Raw genomic sequence first — 16,898 nt, 5'->3', positions numbered from 1 at the left:
CAGCAGCGTACTGGGAGGGTGAAGGATTTTGCTGTCTTTTAGTGAGCTAAATGAAAGGTGGTGGATGGCTTGTCTGTGGATGCACTGCTTACTGACTGACTGGTATTCACTGCCTGTTTCGTTTTACTTTCCTGTCTGTCTATCACCACATATGTCTTTCCTCTTGTCTAAAACTAATGCTCTTACATTTTGGGAGCAGGGACCTTGTTAGATTTTATTTATGCAGCCCCTAATGGAGTGCCATGACTGGGAGTCCTAAGTCATGCAGTAAATAATCTAATCCCTTAGTAACTTCCCCTTCATTTTCTTCCCTATTCATTAGCTTAAAGCACTTAGCATCTACAAGAAAGGGGCATAATTTCTAGTGTAGGTTACTGAATAGCGTTAAGCCTGTTTAAACAGACACTTTTTTTTTTTTTATTATCTATCAGTAACATCTTAGTGCATATCCCTATGAAGCACAGTATTCACTTGAAATTGCTTGTCATTGGGATAGGCTTATATCAAAATACAAAGGCAACTATCCACATACTCAGATGCCTCTGCCATGCCTGCCTGTATTTATTTTCTAAAATGAGATTAAGCAGCTTGAATTGAAATCTGTGTGTAACGCATGGCACTGAATGTGGTTACAAATAGGGTGTATATGCAGCTGAGACAAAACAGTTTAAAGAGATGTTATTTTCATGAGGCTTTATATACAGAACTGCTAGGTGACTAAAGCAGCAACATCGATAAGCTTTACAGGGTATTAAGAGAGGGAAAAAAATAAAAATTCAGTTGCACGACCCTTTATATATCACCATCAGGCTGGGAGGTACCTGTTCCTCATGGATTCACTCAGTATGGTTCCAGCTCTCAGTAGAAAAAATCTGTTGTTTATTCTTGCTGGGCACATTTGAAATCTGGCACATTTGGAGTTTTAATGCTGTGAATTTCAAGAAACCAGGTAGCATTAACTACTTCAATTTCTCTGTGCGGAGCACGTGAGCTGTGAATAAGAAGTAACCCCTGAAACAAGCCTCCAGCTGATTCACTTCACTTTCAATACACTAAACCAAGTTTGTTCTAATCTATAGATTTTCAAAGGAGTGAGACTTAGGCTGAATTTGCCCTGTTACATCTTTGCAACATATATTATTCGACACTGTACTTTCTCCTGTAGGCTTATTTAAACTCCTGGTGCTTAGCAGTTACTTTAAATGAAGATGGTCAGCAGTTCACTGTGAACAGAGTATGTCTGTTGAGTATGATCTTTGGTAGGACAAACTTATTCTATGAGTTTTGATTGATAACCTCTTGCTCATCTGGAAATGAACTCTGTTTATCACTAATCAGTGGTCTGTCTTTCAAAACCACAGTGACAACAGTAAGGCTGGTAATACTTTCTAACCTGTTTAATGCCTGTTCATTAGAAGCAAACTAGAAATTATGTATAATATATATATTTTATATATATAATCTATATATTTTATATATATGATATATATATTATATATAATATATATATATTTAAATTATTATTATTATTTTCAGCAGAAGTCCTCAACAGGTAGCTGTTTGTTAAAACTGAAGTGTTCTTTTTCAGCTTTCAGAACATCTGTCTGTATTTCATTTACCACTTTTGCAGGGTGCAAATAACAGCAGGCACACAGACAGAGCTATTAAAAATGTAAGAGCTATTCCAGTAAATCAGTTAGTTTGCAGTAAATCAGTTAGTTTACCATTACTGAAGTTCTGTATGAAGTAAGTATCACTGTTGGCAGAATATGATTTCGTAATAAATAATACAAAATATTCTCTGTTTTTTTAAAAGGAATTTTGTAGAGAGACTTCAACAATAAATGATTTAATGGGATACATGATGATCAATGCAGCTGCCTCACTGCATCTAAGAACACTGAAAATCCTGGTGTATACAAAATCCTTGGAGGACCTCTGCCTTTTAAAAGGTTGTTACTATCAGTTAACTCTTACTCTTTTATATTTTTGAAAAGGTGAAAATCTGAACTTCTAAAGCTTGTAAAGTGTTCAGGAGAGTGAATTATCTCTCTGTACTGGTGGTTGCAGTACTATCAAGTGAGATACATTATGGTCAGCAGAGGCATCTACCTAAATGGGCAGAGATCCTCTGGAGATTAGAGTGTGCAGAGGAAATCATTCTCCACTGGAAAGCGAGACCACTGCAGAGAATTAGATGGGCATACAGGAGAGAACATCTCAGAAATAGATGGGCTCTGTCAAACTGATTTCCTGCTTTGCAGTAGAAGGACAGAAGCAAAAGTGTATTTGGGCTACAGGAAGCTGGACAAGGTAGAACGAAAAGGACGAAAGACATGAGGTACTATCCCACGTCTAGCCTCCATCATAGCCCGTTTCTATCAACAGTCACATTGATACACCAAAATCTCACAGACGTGGCTCTACACTAATCTTAGACACTCATATTACATGCTCCCCACAGGCTGGCTCCTCCCTAAATCAATCACAATAAAGAAAAACTTCCAGTCCTGTATCATTCTTGAAGTTCTCAGATTCTCCCACATTCATCTACTTTCATTCACCTAGTTGTCTAACAGAGCTGTACTCAACAGCAGTTTCCTCCATGTGAAATGCAAAATTAATATAAATCTACATTTATTCTTGTACATCTAAGGACCACACTAGTTCTATCTAGTTCTTTCCTCTTCCTTGTTTAATGTTTCTTTACTTTTCTGTCATCTGCAGATTTTGAAGATAATAGTGTTCTTTCCTGACTGAAACAAACAAACAAACAAACAAACAAACAAACAAACAAAAACATTCAAAAGCCTAAGGCCAGGGACCAGTCCCTACAGAACCTCATTAGAAACACCTCCACTAAACCGTATTCTCCTGTTTACAGAAATGAAAAGTATATTTGGAACTTGCAGGCAAAGCAAGCCAAAAAAAAAGAGTACGTCTTGGAAGCTTATGGGGGGATAATCACAACACAAAATAGTAGTAAAAAGCCTGCAGGAAGAGAGAACAAGACTGATCAGAAAAGAAAATTATACTTAATGATCATGAAGTATCAGGACAGCCAAACAACATGTGAGATTATGAAAAACATTTAAGGAAAAACAAAAGGAACCGTTTTCCCAGGAGGATGTTATGGTCCTACACTTCAATGAATGCTTCATCTTTCAAGAAGAAAATGGATTCCTTTTGAGTAAGCCAGGGCACAGATGCTCATTAGTGGAATGGGTATAGGGAAAAGCAATGTACTGTTCCCAAGGTGGAAGTAAAACTCATGAAGGTCAGTGCATCTGGATCAGCTGGGCTGGGTAGCATTTATTCTATGCACTGAATGAACTAACAGTGAAATTGCAAATTTATTTTAAAAACCTAGCAAATTGAGAACTCATGCCATATGTGTAGCAAATAGTAAATGTACTGTCTATACTACAAGAAGTAGAAAAAGCAACTTAAACAACAACAGGGCCATTAGTCTGAATTCAATGACATACAAGACTAGAGAACAAATTTTGAAAGGAATATGCAAATTCATGAAGATAAATTGGTGCAATGCAACTTGGTTTCACAAAAAATTACTTGGTCCAGATTTGTCTCATATTTTTCTTTGATGAGATAACTGATTTTCTAGACAAGAAAAAACATAGGTCTAGTTTATCTAGATTTTCTTTTTTAATTGGTACCACTCAAGAAGTTACTAGTTATGCTGAAGAAGATGTACATTGCTTATAAGGGGGTAAGGCACAGACTAGAAGGCAGATGACAGTCTTGTAGTGAAAGAGGAATCAGCCAGTTTGAATGGGATTCTTAGTGCATTCTTCAAAGGCTAGTCTTGTGACTGATACTCAATTTTCTCATTACCGATAGCCAGAATAATTAATCCAGTATTCCTTACATATCAATGCAGTATTATAACACCACTGGGAATTTTTTTACTAGTTTGCTAAGGAAATTAGGAGGCTTGGTCAATCAGAGAAAGATAAGAATTTTCTGCTGAGGAATAAGGCAACCTGGACAACTAGAATCATGGAAATACAGTAATATGTAATCATATACAACAGAGAGCCATGACTTTAGGAATTCATATGACCATGTATGACCCAGACTGATATGAGAAAAAAAAAATGTAAGTCTTTAACCTGAGTTGACTGTATTTCCAGTTTATCCTCTTAGGTCTACTCCTCCAAATTACAGCCTACCCTTTCATGGAGACATTAGTCTCTTATCTTACTAAGATCCTTCCACTGTGACCTGAAATTCTGTCATGACTAGGTCAGCAAACCAGCTGCTCTGTGTTGGAGGGAAGATCCCACGCCTGACAACCCTGTAGCAGAAGATTCAGTATATGCCACTGTGGATTACTGAAAGGAGTGATAAACTGCCACTGAATTATAAAATGTGGGAGATGATTGTGAAAACAGCATCTCTGAGGAGTTTACTCAGACAGCAGGAAAGTGTGCTGGAGGCAAAAAGAAAAATATGAGTATCTAGGAAATATTAGTAAAAATCCCAGGTGCACAGCATGCCTCTGAATGTTCAGAGTATTGGCAAATATTGACTCCAGCTCTAGCTACTTATTATGACTGCTTTGCCAAGTCATAATGATGTAGGGTGATTATTTGCCCTTTTTTATTATTTCTTTCCTTGTTACAGATGGTTAATTTTACTGTGAAAAAAAAAAAAAAAGCTTTAGAAACATAGCTCAACCATTCAGTTGGCTACAGAGAGCAAAGAATAATCCAGGAGTAAGTTCTCTATAGCAGGACCCTAACAAAGAACCCATCAGTTAGAAATGAACATTATATCATACTTTCCAGACTATTCACAGGATTAAACCAACTGTATATACAGTAAGCTCTCTTTACAGATCTGAGAACAGCACAGGCACAGAGACACATTTATTCTGGATGGTTTTCAAGACACAGTTATTGTTTATATTGTGCAGTGGCCCAGGGCTGCAGTATGGAAACCGTAGGTGGTAACGAGTAAGCTCGGATACATACAGCACTGTGCTCTAGGAAAAATCAGTTCTCTAGCTGGAAACGGAGGCATTGCAAGCAACTGAAACAACAGGGATGTTGGCGTTGGAAGTGGACTTTTACAATACAAGGAAAAGAACCAAAAAGAAAGAAGACACCTCAAAGTGAGATGGTCAGCTAGGTCTGATGCTGACTCCGCTTCCAAGTTAATTCAGCCCAACTCTGTTGACATTAGTGGTGAAAAGTTTGTGAAAACAAGTTAATTGGAAGCAGATTTTGGCATTAAAGGTGGTTTGTTTGTTTGTTTGTTTTTTGTTTATGTTTTTAAGAGTTGAATTTTTATTCAGAAAGTTACATTCTGTGGGCTTAGTAAAATTCAGTGTGTTCTAAGATCAATATATTATGTATTAAGCAGGCCTGGTCAGAGACTGTCTGCTGACTGTGGGCAGGTTGATGGGGAGGTATCTGTGACATTAGAAGGCAAGAAGGCTGTGAGAAACACTTGATCTTGCACCCAGCCAGCTGAATGCAGGTGAATTGGTTGCTTCCCATTTCAGTACCCTAACTCTCTCTTGCCTTGAGGTAGTCTAGTTATTAAGTGGAGAGCAGGAGAGGATTGTGTAAATAGTACTTCTCTGAAACACTTTAGCAAAGTCAGTAGTGAGGATGAATGAGAGCTGAAGATGGTCTGATACATGACTGGTGTTACCAGAAGCCAGCTGTTCTGGCTCAGCTTAAAAAAATCTCTGATAGCTTCAAAAGTTGCATTACAATGCAGCGAAACAAGAGATACATGGCCAGGCCAGAAAAACCCTTAGGAGTTACGTACTTCAGTAAGCAAAATAAGACAGTGAATAAAACACACGTCCTACATAAGCTGTGGCATGGCATGGTGGTGAAGTCAGAGGCTAGAGGCAGAGGCAAAGGCTGGCAGTGTAGGCTCAGCCCCTGCCACAACTGCAAGCAGGTCTAAGCTCCGGTCTGAGCTTTGCTTTCTCCTCCTGCGAGGGGTAATAACCTTGTAAAAATGTTTGCATTTTCCTTTATTAAGAAACAAAACAAAACAAAACCAAACAACAACAGCAGCAACAAAACCAACCAACCAACCAACCAAAAAAAAAAAAAACACCAAAAAAACACACTACAAAGTGATCAAGTTTCCATGCATGTGTGTCTTTCTCAAGGCAGGTGTAGGAGCAGGCAACTGTGTGGTTGGCCTGGCTGGCTGGCTTGGTCCCTAGCCCTCCATCCTGGCCTTCTGAACCCCCAGCTCTCCCCTCTGCAGGCTCTGTCACTGGGATGAGCTGTGTCAAGTGGTGGGATGGTTTCCTGCTAGGAAAACCATTTTAAATGAGAACTGGTTGTAGGACACTACGTTGAGGCAGTCAATCTCTGTTTCAAATTGTACTTATGTCCTTGCTTGCAGGCAGAATATATCTGTCCTCCTCCCAATCCCTGTAGAACAGGACTCATATCTGAATACTGCTGTGCAATACTCCTACATCAACAGGACCAATGCAAAGAAATCTAATGAAGGAAACCAGTGGAGGAATGTCATGGGCACTCCTCATGCTCATGCAGGGGTACTTGGAAATAGAGAAGGCTTAGAGACTGTCACCTGATGTTGTTAACTCTACCAAAACCCAGGAGGCTCAGCAATTTCCATTTAGAAGGTTGAGAAAGTGGAAACTGAACAATTAAAATAAGGCAATAGGAAGGAACAAAGACATGGCTGGACGCAGACAGGCAGCTGGAGGGATGCCCAGTCTCTGCAGCAGAATTGAGGTGGGGAGATTTCAGGTCTGCCTCAATACTGCTGCTTTCCCCATGCAAAATATCACTGTTTTTAGTGAGCTTAAAAGATACCGTGCTTCATCTAGTTGTTTGGAAAGACATTTTACAGCACTTCTGACCAAGCTTAAATGAAAGCTAATAGGGCTGTGCTTACTGCCCTATGAACCAGGCTTATGTTTCCCTCTCTCACCCTGCAGGGAATAAGACTTTGCATAATTTCCTGCATGAAATTAACATCTGGAAAATCAAGTGGAATAAATCAGAGCACCTTTGTGAGCTGCAGTGGAATGACATCTCTTCACACGATTGATGCGTCTGGCTTTTCACCCTTCTTGACATGGAAGGGAGGGACTGTTTATGTCTAACTCCTGACCTCCATCTCTGATTATGTTCTCAGCCACCTCTAAAGAAAACAAATATAAGTACTCCAGTGGCTGTTTATTATACAGGTCTGGCAGCTCTTAGGTTTTGAGCATGAGAGTTGCTCTTTTCTGCTCCTGTTTCATGCTCTGATGCCTTTCTCCTGCTCTGGCGTCCAATGTCCTCCTGAGCTCTTTCTCTGGATCTTCTCTTAAGGAGTCACACACTTGACCTGTACGGAAACCACCTCCGATAGGCAGCTCAGCATGTGTTGGGAGCTGGGGCAGCCTGAATTGCTCCAATATGTGCTTTTCTAATGGCCAACATGGTGTGTATTACTACCAAATTCACAGATGGACTGGTATTAAGCACCCACAGTCATCTCCTGGAGGAAAAAGTGTCATAATTCATTTTGTGGTTTTCACTGTTGTTAGTGAGTGCTATCTGTTTATGGGGAGTAGATCAGGGTAGCAGAGTGAAGGCACCAGTCTGAAGGATCTTTACATTAACCACACTGAAACCATTATCATATGAAAATAGGATGGGTTGATCATTTTCATTTTATAAAATTTCATGTTTGCAAACAGATTTTTTAACAAAACTGATCTTTTTGCTAAGATCATTACTTTGTGGAGAATTAGGAGAAAGAATGATTGGAAACTCATATTTCAAAATTAAAATTTTTACCTGAGAGCAGAAACTCGAGCTCCCAAATGACTTTGGGAGTTACAGGGTTCATAATACCCTCAGTGTCCATGGTGAGCTGAGCCACCACGGCCAGTTTGTATCTCCTGATGTCATTCTAGAATTGGTTATTCTCAATTCACGTTGCTTCTCCTCTCCAAAATGTTTGAATCTGGTAGACTGTGGGAAACTGGTTCAAGACTCTGGTCCACAGAGCTGAGTGAGGGCACAAAGCCATGGCTGTACAGGTCCTATGAGACATTGTAGTGACCTTTCTGATCTCAGGGTTGGAGGGCTTGGAAAAAGATGCTTGGATTTTCTATTAGATGGTTTTTGAAACACCTGTAAAATTCCTATAAATAATTAACAGGATTTTGTAATCTATTATTCTTAGTTACTGATGAAGATCAATAATTTTTGTTACAGTGGAAATCTTACTGGTTTTGAGTGAGCTCCATGGTACATGTAAAGGTCAAATCCACTATTCTTTTTAAGGAAAGGAAAATTCATGTCTGTAGCTTTTGCTGTTTCCTGTACTGCAGAGATCCTGCACAGTTTCACTTTTCAGTACTTACCTGTGCCAGAAATAATGTATGCCTGTGCAAACAGAGTTATTTTTTGAGACAATAATTTTCAGTTAAAAACACTCTAGTGAATAAGATTAAAGGTAAGGGGCTAAAATTCTTCAGTGCTGTTGGGGGAGCCTCCTGTGTAGCTCTGAAGTGGCAGTCACTCAGACTTTTAATGAGATTGATTGGGAATCTTCCATCAAATGTTTGTCCTTTTGCTGTCAGAAAAAAAAGATTCTCCAGAAAAATGAAGATATCCAAAGGGAATTTTCTATTTAGACCAAAGTATTTGGTTTCTCATTAAGCCATCAAAACGAAATGTGTCACCATTCAGATGAAATCACAATATTTCACTTTTTTAAATAAAGAATGAGCCGTTTTTTTTGTGTTTAGCACCAAAGTGGAGGTTTACCCTTGTGTGCTGTGCCTCAGAGGAGGTACAATTCATGTTCCCAGTTTTCCGTATGGATATACTACAACTTACCTGGGACCTTTTGCTCTCTTCTAATATTAAACTGCCTGTTTTTTTTTTTTCCCCTCTCAGAAATTGAATGAACTGAACTCTCTTAAATGCTAGGTTAGAGTTTTAAAGAATTTTTTATCACAGGAAGTTCTGTTAATTAGCCCTTCCTTTGATCTGGAATAAAATAAATAAATAAAATCAAACAATTGGAATTTCGCAAAGGAGAGAAATTGTGGTTTCCCCTCAGCTCTGTGGCCTCCTTGTCACTGACTACCACTCAGTCCCTCTCTTACTCTCTTGGAAAGGGAAGAGAAATTGCTCCAAATTGAAGTCCTTTAGTGTGGTCACTGTTTCAGTTTGAATTCAGTCGCACTTAAAATAAACCCAGGAGAGAGTTTGGCAGATACATAATGCATTAAATGACACAAAAATGTAATTATTATGATATGGCATGCATTAACTGAGAATTTCTGATGTAGGTAAAAAAGCAGTGGTCCTTAGAAATGGATTTTCCTAGAGCATAAATAGTAGGCAAGTGCCAGGAAAGTGAGACATATCTTTTAAATTTGTTTTAATGGTTAATTTTGGCTCTAAAAATAAAAATGCAGATTAATTACCTTTAAAAAGCACTTTAATAATGCCACTATTTAACCTTTACAGGAACCCGGTGGAGCAGCTGAGTTTTAGTACTGCCAATTTAGAGATAATTAAGGAGCAGACCTGATAAAACTTCCTCACTTTGGGTAACCTTCTACATTTTAGTGCCCACCTGGAAACTCCCAGCAGCTGAAAAGCCTCTGCACCCTCTGTTGATTTTGGGCTGATTTGTGGCACCTCAAAACGTTTTGCACCTGAGGTTCCACCATGAATACCTGAGTCCGTGGGCATCCACGGTGATAAAATGCTTCTGAAAACACACCCTTGTGTTGCTGGAGGCCATGCAGCATCAGGCAGGCAGCTGTCATATTATTGAACAGATTCAGGATACAGGCATTTTTCCTGGCTTTCCACACCAAGTGATGTCCTTTATTTACCTTTTTATTGGCATTTTAAAATTAGTCCAGATGAAGATGAAAGACAGATGAAGAGTTAAGGTTTGATTTTTTAATTTTTGGAGCAGAAATCATTTTGAAGTGACGCTGCAGGAGGGCTGGATCAATCATTACTGTCCTGACTCTCCAAGCTGCACTCAGATGGGGTGGGCTATGTGACAGCTGAAGGCTGCATGAAGATACAAGATGAATGGTTTTGAGAGCAGAACCCGACTGTTATCTTTAATGTCACTTTTCTCATACGTAGTCACCGGTGGGTCAAATTCAACAACTTTCCCCCTAGGAGATCTCCAAAAGCCGCCTAGGCATGGTCCTGGGCAGCCTGCTCTGGGTGGCCCTACTTGAGCAGGGGGTTGGAGCAGATGGCCTCCAAAGGTCCTTGCCAACAGCAACCATTCTGTGACTCTGTTATTCTGTGATTACATGATTCCTCTCTGCTGCCACATATCTTCTTCATCCCTTGGTCAAAGCCACATTCCTTTACAAACCCTGCTCTCCCCCCAATTCCTTGCACTGAGTGAGGTTGTGGCTGGGGACAGGCAGTGGCACTGCTGCTCCATTTTGTGCAGGTATGGAGTCAGGTCGCTCCCTGCTAGACACAGAGAAATCAGCACTGAGGGTGGCCAAAGGTTCAGTGCCTGCACTCCCACCCCGACCACCTCCAACTGAATGGGCTGGATGCATTCAACAAAGCCAGCCCACTGGTCGACACAGGCACAGTAGCATCCATACCTCTTAGGACAGAGGAGAACAGTTTCATTATTTGGGGTGTTTGACACAGCTAGAAATACTGTAGCGTGTGCTTTGCTTGTGCAGCCTTCCGATGGCTTTCCTGTAGCGTAGAGTCCTGTGCTCTTCACCAGAAATGAAGTCTGAGGTTTGTGTAGACTTGTTATAGTGTATTCACGGGCCGGATAGACTTTGCAGGGAACAATAAGGACCAAGGTCTTGTGTTAGGACATTCCTTGGCTTGACTTCAAGGGGTACAAACATTACAGCTGTCATCAGTAGGAAGGCTGTGCTTTCCTGTAGGTTCTGGGGCAGTTGTTGGTCCCAAGGTAGCAAAAATAGAGGGGGGAAAAAGGCCAAAGGGACTAGCAGCATTTAAAAATTGCTTTATCAGACGTACTGTTCTTACAGAAAAGACAGTAGGAATGGAAAAAGCTTGAAAGCATACAGGCAAAGGAGCAAGTATGGGAAAATATGCGCACGTCCCTGCCACAGACTAATTAAAGAAGGAAAGTATTTTAGATCAATGGATAAAGCACTTGTTCGTGTGGATGACAGAAGTTTAGCTCTGGAAGGAAACAAACCATTTGTCAAATCTACACATTTCTTCAGTTAAGAAATAAATAAAGTGAACTGTTGGAACAGGGAAACAGAAACTTTCCTGTTTAAGGTCCACACAGTTTAGTCACTACTGCTGGCAAGGACCAGCACCAAATGCCCGAAAGAAAACTGCAAAATACAGCTTAGTACAGGGTTATGAAATAAATTACAAGGCTGGTTTCTTCTTAATCATCACCAGTCAGAAGCTGGCTTATGCCTTGCTTGACATGAAGGCTTTATTCCCAATTTCTGGTGTTTCCAGCTCTCACAGTATATTGTCTCCTTCTTGAAGCCCTGACCATTCACTTCTGTGAACATCTCAGCTTCCATTAAAACAATTAAACAAATGAACAAAACAAAGGAAAAAAAAAGAGAGAGAAGAGAGAAAGAAGCCTTCCCATTTGTGGGAGAAAACTTGACAAGAGATTTCAAAGGCTGACATGTATTCAATGAAGACTGGACAAATCCATAGGAAAGAAATGCACTGTGTGTTACTAATTACACAGAAACCACTTCTAGCACAGCAAATGTTTCCACTTGAAAACAGTTGGAGACTGGAAGAATACGAGAGGAGAATATCACATGCTCTTGTCCTGTTCTTACTCTTCCCTTGGGATCTGCCCACAGCAGCTATTGAAGAGGGGACTGAATGGACTTTTGGTCTGATGCAGAATGGCCATTCATATAGTAAGTAAATAACATGTATATTTTGAAAAAAAAAAACCACACACCCAAGTTCATAACACCAAAGCAAGAATGTCAAACAATTTGTGTGTCATCTCATAAGCCAGTTTTGATATATATTCTGGAAAAGCTGTGCACTTTTCCCCCAACATTTAGGACTGAGCACCTCTCTCAAAAATTTCAGGTATTTAATTAGTCAATACTGAAATGCTGGGCATTCTTTTAGCTTTGGAATGGTAGTGAACTTTAATAATAACTATAATGTGGTGCATTTTCAGAGACATTACCAGTTCTTTTTAAAAATAAGAACTTATGAGGACAGATTTGTTTTAGCAACAATTACAAATAATCATTTGATTAATTTATTTATTTATGAAGGGAAAAAAAAAACACAAAAACAAAACTATTACCAAGAAATGATTACTTTTACTGCAAGACTGACATTACAGCACAAATTTACATTCTTCACCATGTGGTTTCACTCTGGAACTGGAACTTGCAGGAGCTGAGGAGATCCTCAGTGGTCTCCTACTGGACCAAGGCCTTTGCTGAGGGGATTCACAGTGTGTTAAATAGACAGCATGGGGCAAGGGCCTGTGGGCTCCTGCAGAGATGCAAATTTTGAGGCAAAAGGCTGACGCAAAGACTGCGCGAGAGGAAGTGAGCCCGCTGGCTACTCATGATAAAAAAAAAAAAAAAAAAAGACATTCAGGATTTCTGCATGGCAACACAAATAATGTTTTAAGGGCATAGATAGCATCTTCAGGGATGTTTCATTTTTAGCTTGAAAATTTTAATATGGGTAATTAATTTCAATTGGGATGTGCAGCATAAACAGGCAGAAGCCTGCTGGTGAAATTAATTATCCACCCTAGGAAGGGACAAGGTGTGTGTGAGGATGCTCAGACTGGGAAAGGGGAATTTGCTGTCTGGAACTGGCTGAAAACAAGGCAAAACCTGAGTTCTGTGTGGAGTGCAAGAGGTGCATGATGCACTCTTGTGATGCACAGGATGAAGAAGGCTGTGCATGGTGCCATGTGGTGTAGCTCGTTACAGCAGGGAGAATCCCGGCTGTGTCACAGTATAAGGGAGGCATGAGAACAAGCTTAGCCTGGCTGACACAGAAGCAGCTCTCCTTGGCTGGAAATTAAACAAACCCTACCAGCCCCTTACAGTGATGAAACCTACAGGTCTCTTCCCAACTATGCTTTGATTAAGTACCTTGCAGGTAAAGCAATGGGAAATTACAAAGGCAAAGATGTTTAATTTTACAGCTTGACACAACCTTATTGTCACAAACCTGTCTGAAGCATCCTGTGTAGCGCAGGCTGTGCAGTCCTGCTGGTGCAGTCCCGCTACCATACAGCTCTGGAAACGCTACAGATACTGCAAAGCGGAGAAAGCTGGGGTGGCCTACATGTACACTCTCCCTCTCCAGAGCTAGCATATCCTTCAGGTCAGCCTTCGTCTTTTACTTTGGGAGTTTGTGTGTACGTGTGTGCCTGTGCATGTGAAAAAGAGACAGAGAGGGAGGAGAAGCTGTTCATTTTTTTTGTGTCCCTTAATTAGCAGCATTGTTACCATGGCTCTGAGAAGAATTCAGCTATCAGGGAGGTGGCTGTCACTATTCCCCCGTGATAAAATTTGCAGGAGACCAATATACCTTCTTCACTGTGAGGGTGGTGAGGTATTGGAACAGGTTGCCCAGAGAAGATGTGGATGCCCCATCCCTGGAGGTGTTCAAGGCCAGGCTGGATGGGGCTTTGGGCAACGTGGTCTGGTGGGAGGTGTCCCTGCCCATGGCAGGGGGGTTGGAACCAGGCGGTCTTTAAGGTCCCTTCCAACCCAAGCCATTCTATGATAATACAGTCAGTTCTATGACTGAGATAGAGGTCAGAGTGGGAGGGAGAAGACCTCCGTGTAATCTCTGCCCATTAGAGAAGACAAAACAAAATGCTCGCAAGTCCCTGCTCAACACATGCTTCTGTCTGTTCTTCTGGGCTCTCTACTTCAGACTCTCCCAGCTGGGATCTAAACCCACCTCTGTTTGTGCTTCAGTCCTGGGTCTGCACCCTTCTCCTTGGCAATCAGACATGCAGCATTTCGTTTCATGGTTGGTCTGTTTCTTAACTGAGAAAAAAAAGAAAAAGAGAGGGAGAAGATGTTCTCCTGGCTACACCATCTGCAGCAGAGAGGCATAGTGCTGACTCCCAGATGAGCAGCGCAGGCATTACAGGTGATGAGGCCCTCCCACAGCTTTCCAACATGACCAGGGCTTGTGCTTCACAGCTCTATTTGTATTTGCACTATCTACATAAGCATCTGTCCCTGCATCCCATGACCTGCTGGTGCTCTCTACCAGGTTTTCCTTGCCTACACTGTTCAAATTTCAAGGGATTCGGAGAGATGGGCAGGAGACAGGCTAAGCTGCCATGAAGGCACAGTCTGCATGAAATTTATTTAGGTGCTGTCCTTGAAGGCACAAAGGTAGGAGGAAGGGGCAGAAGGAGATTACTGACTTTTCTACATGCCAGCGCCCTCCCCTAGTGAATGAGTTTGTGTGAGTACCTGTGAAGGCAACCTACAAAGAGCAACAATTAACACTGAGCTGGAGCAGCCAGTGGCCTTCCCTTCCCTGGAGGTGACTTAATTCAGCAGGGGCTGTTTGTGCATTCTGGATGGGTACCTCGTCTTAGCAAACACACGATACACAGTCTGTTCATGTGCTGCCACTTTCCTTACCATCTGTGAGAATGCTATTGTCCACAAGCCGATCCAATCTCTTCATCATTGTACACTGGAAATGACCAGAGGACCCCATTGTCACTGATGTTAGAAAAGAATAAAGCACATAATGGACTTTTTTGTGCATCGTTTTGTTTATAAGCCAGCTGTAAGAGGAAATGTCATTTAGGCCTCACTTTTGAGACAAAAGATTTTTTCCTGCCTAATTGAAAGCATTAAAATCTGCCAAATCTAGCCATTAAAACTTTACATGTAAATTCAAGCTATAAACTTACCCAAACACTTAAAGCTTAAGTAAATTTGCAGTAAGATGTACATAGATTTATTCCACATATGGCTCCCCTATGGGAGTTTCACAGCTAAATCCCTGTACATCTTACATCTTCTTATTGTAAATACGTACATTAATGATGCATAGAAATGGCTTTCACAATCATGACTCGCCAGTAATTTTTGTTTGCATTACTTTTTACATTGTAATATAAAAAATCAGCGGTGATTTAATATTGAGGAATTCTAACCACTTTGTTATGGCCCTCTACTGAGGAGAAACTACCACAGAGATCTGCAAACAATGGTTTTATTTGCCCAGCCACTGCATCTCACCTACTTGCATATCAGTAATAGTCCATCTGCTGCTGACAGTCTGTTCCCAACATAGTAATTTAACAAGTAATAGTATTATAGTAATGTAACATATCACAACAAACCATCCCATAAAGAACACAAAAGGTTTGCCAGGGTAGGTTTGAAAATACTTGTTCTGTGCATTATCTTTTTTCGCCAGTGTCATTATGTTGGGAATGAGGCTTATGTGAATAATTGCTTGATGCTTGATCAGAAAAGTTAATATTTATTCAGGGGAATGGCCTATATGGAAGAAGATCAATGCAACTGGACACACATCTGCCATCAGAAGAGGGATTTAATATTTTGTGAGGGATGGCAGTAAGTTTTTCCTGAGAGTTATGACCGATTTTGTTCCATTTTTTTCTTCTAAAACCAAGGGTAAAAATCAGTATTGTACATCTGGACTTAGCAGTGGGATACCTATTCTTGTGATGAGAAGGTACAAGACTATGTGATCCTAATCCACACTACTGGACTTTTCCTTCTAAGATGCACTGAGAACCTGTTTTTCTCAGACGTGTTTGATGTGCCTTTCCTCTAAAGGGGAATGAGACAGAAAGAGCAGCGGCAGGTGACAGAGAGAAAAGTGCCTGTGCCAGATAAGAGGCAAGGACTGCTGAACCCCTAAAGATGATGAGAAGATCTGCTGAACCCTGTTGAGACCTGTATTCTCTCTGCAGTTAAATAATGCATTAGGAATATGCAGCCTTCAGGCATAGAGTTATATGTCCATATTAGTGCTCAAATTTTATTTAATTTGTACAAAGGCTTGCATCTGCAGAAGTGTGCATATCTTATGATTTATTTAGGGATTCTATGTATTTATTTATTTATTTATTTTGGATTCATGCTACTGGGTTTATTCCTCCAAGAAATTATGCTAATGTCATTCTGGTTATAACAGTTTAGTTGCTAAAATGGAAGCACTGAACTATATGCTTGATGGGTACTCTTGTTTATGTATAACAGTCAAAACTTGTGTAAGTGATAGACCTTTAAATATTCATGAATGCCCTCCAGTTACTACACCATTCCTGTAATCAATATTACCTTATCCTTCAGGTCCATGGTTTAGTCCAAGCACAAATGATCAGAAGCCTCTGAATCTTTCCTCTTTGTCCTCATGGATGCCATTCAGACAGTGTGAAAGTTGGTCAGATCAGTCAGACATGAGTCCCAAACCAGGTTGTGAGGATACAGGGTCTTGTGTTAAATAAATAAATAAATACAGACACACTGAAACAAAATGAAAATTAAAGTAGGGGGAAAAGAAGAGGAGAGGAGAGGAGGGGAGAGAAGAGAGAGGAGAGGAGAGGAGAGGAGAGGAGAGGAGAGGAGAGGAGAGGAGAGGAGAGGAGAGGAGAGGAGAGGAGAGGAGAGGAGAGGAGAGGAGAGGAGAGGAGAGGAGAGGAGAGGAGAGGAGAGGAGAGGAGAGGAGAGGAGAGGGCAAGGGCAAGGGCAAGGGCAAGGGCAAGGGCAAGGGCAAGGGCAAGGGCAAGGGCAAGGGCAAGGGCAAGGGCAAGGGCAAGGGCAAGGGCGAGGGCGAGGGCGAGGGAGAGCGAAAGGGGAAGGGGAAGGGGAAGGCAGGAACAGAAAACCAGCACTGCAGTCATCT

General features: G+C 40.9%; 1 long non-coding RNA gene across 3 annotated transcripts in view; it reads right to left on the bottom strand.

Moving 5' to 3' along the window:
• Positions 1-13,547: 13,547 nt before the first annotated feature.
• Positions 13,548-16,898, bottom strand: part of LOC125183008 (uncharacterized) — an 87,661-nt gene continuing 84,310 nt past the window's right edge. For all 3 annotated transcript variants that reach the window (XR_007163979.2, XR_010825819.1, XR_010825820.1), the window contains 3 exons: positions 16,334-16,486; positions 14,651-14,734; positions 13,548-14,038 (listed from right to left, as the gene is read on the bottom strand). This is a non-coding gene — a long non-coding RNA (uncharacterized lncRNA). The remainder of the gene's footprint in view (positions 14,039-14,650; positions 14,735-16,333; positions 16,487-16,898) is intronic.

This window comes from Anser cygnoides, chromosome 1 (assembly GCF_040182565.1).
Source record: "Anser cygnoides isolate HZ-2024a breed goose chromosome 1, Taihu_goose_T2T_genome, whole genome shotgun sequence".
Classification (NCBI taxonomy): Eukaryota; Metazoa; Chordata; class Aves; order Anseriformes; family Anatidae; genus Anser; species Anser cygnoides.
The sequence above is the reverse complement of the archived record's forward strand: the minus strand, read 5'-3'. Positions and strand labels throughout refer to the sequence as shown.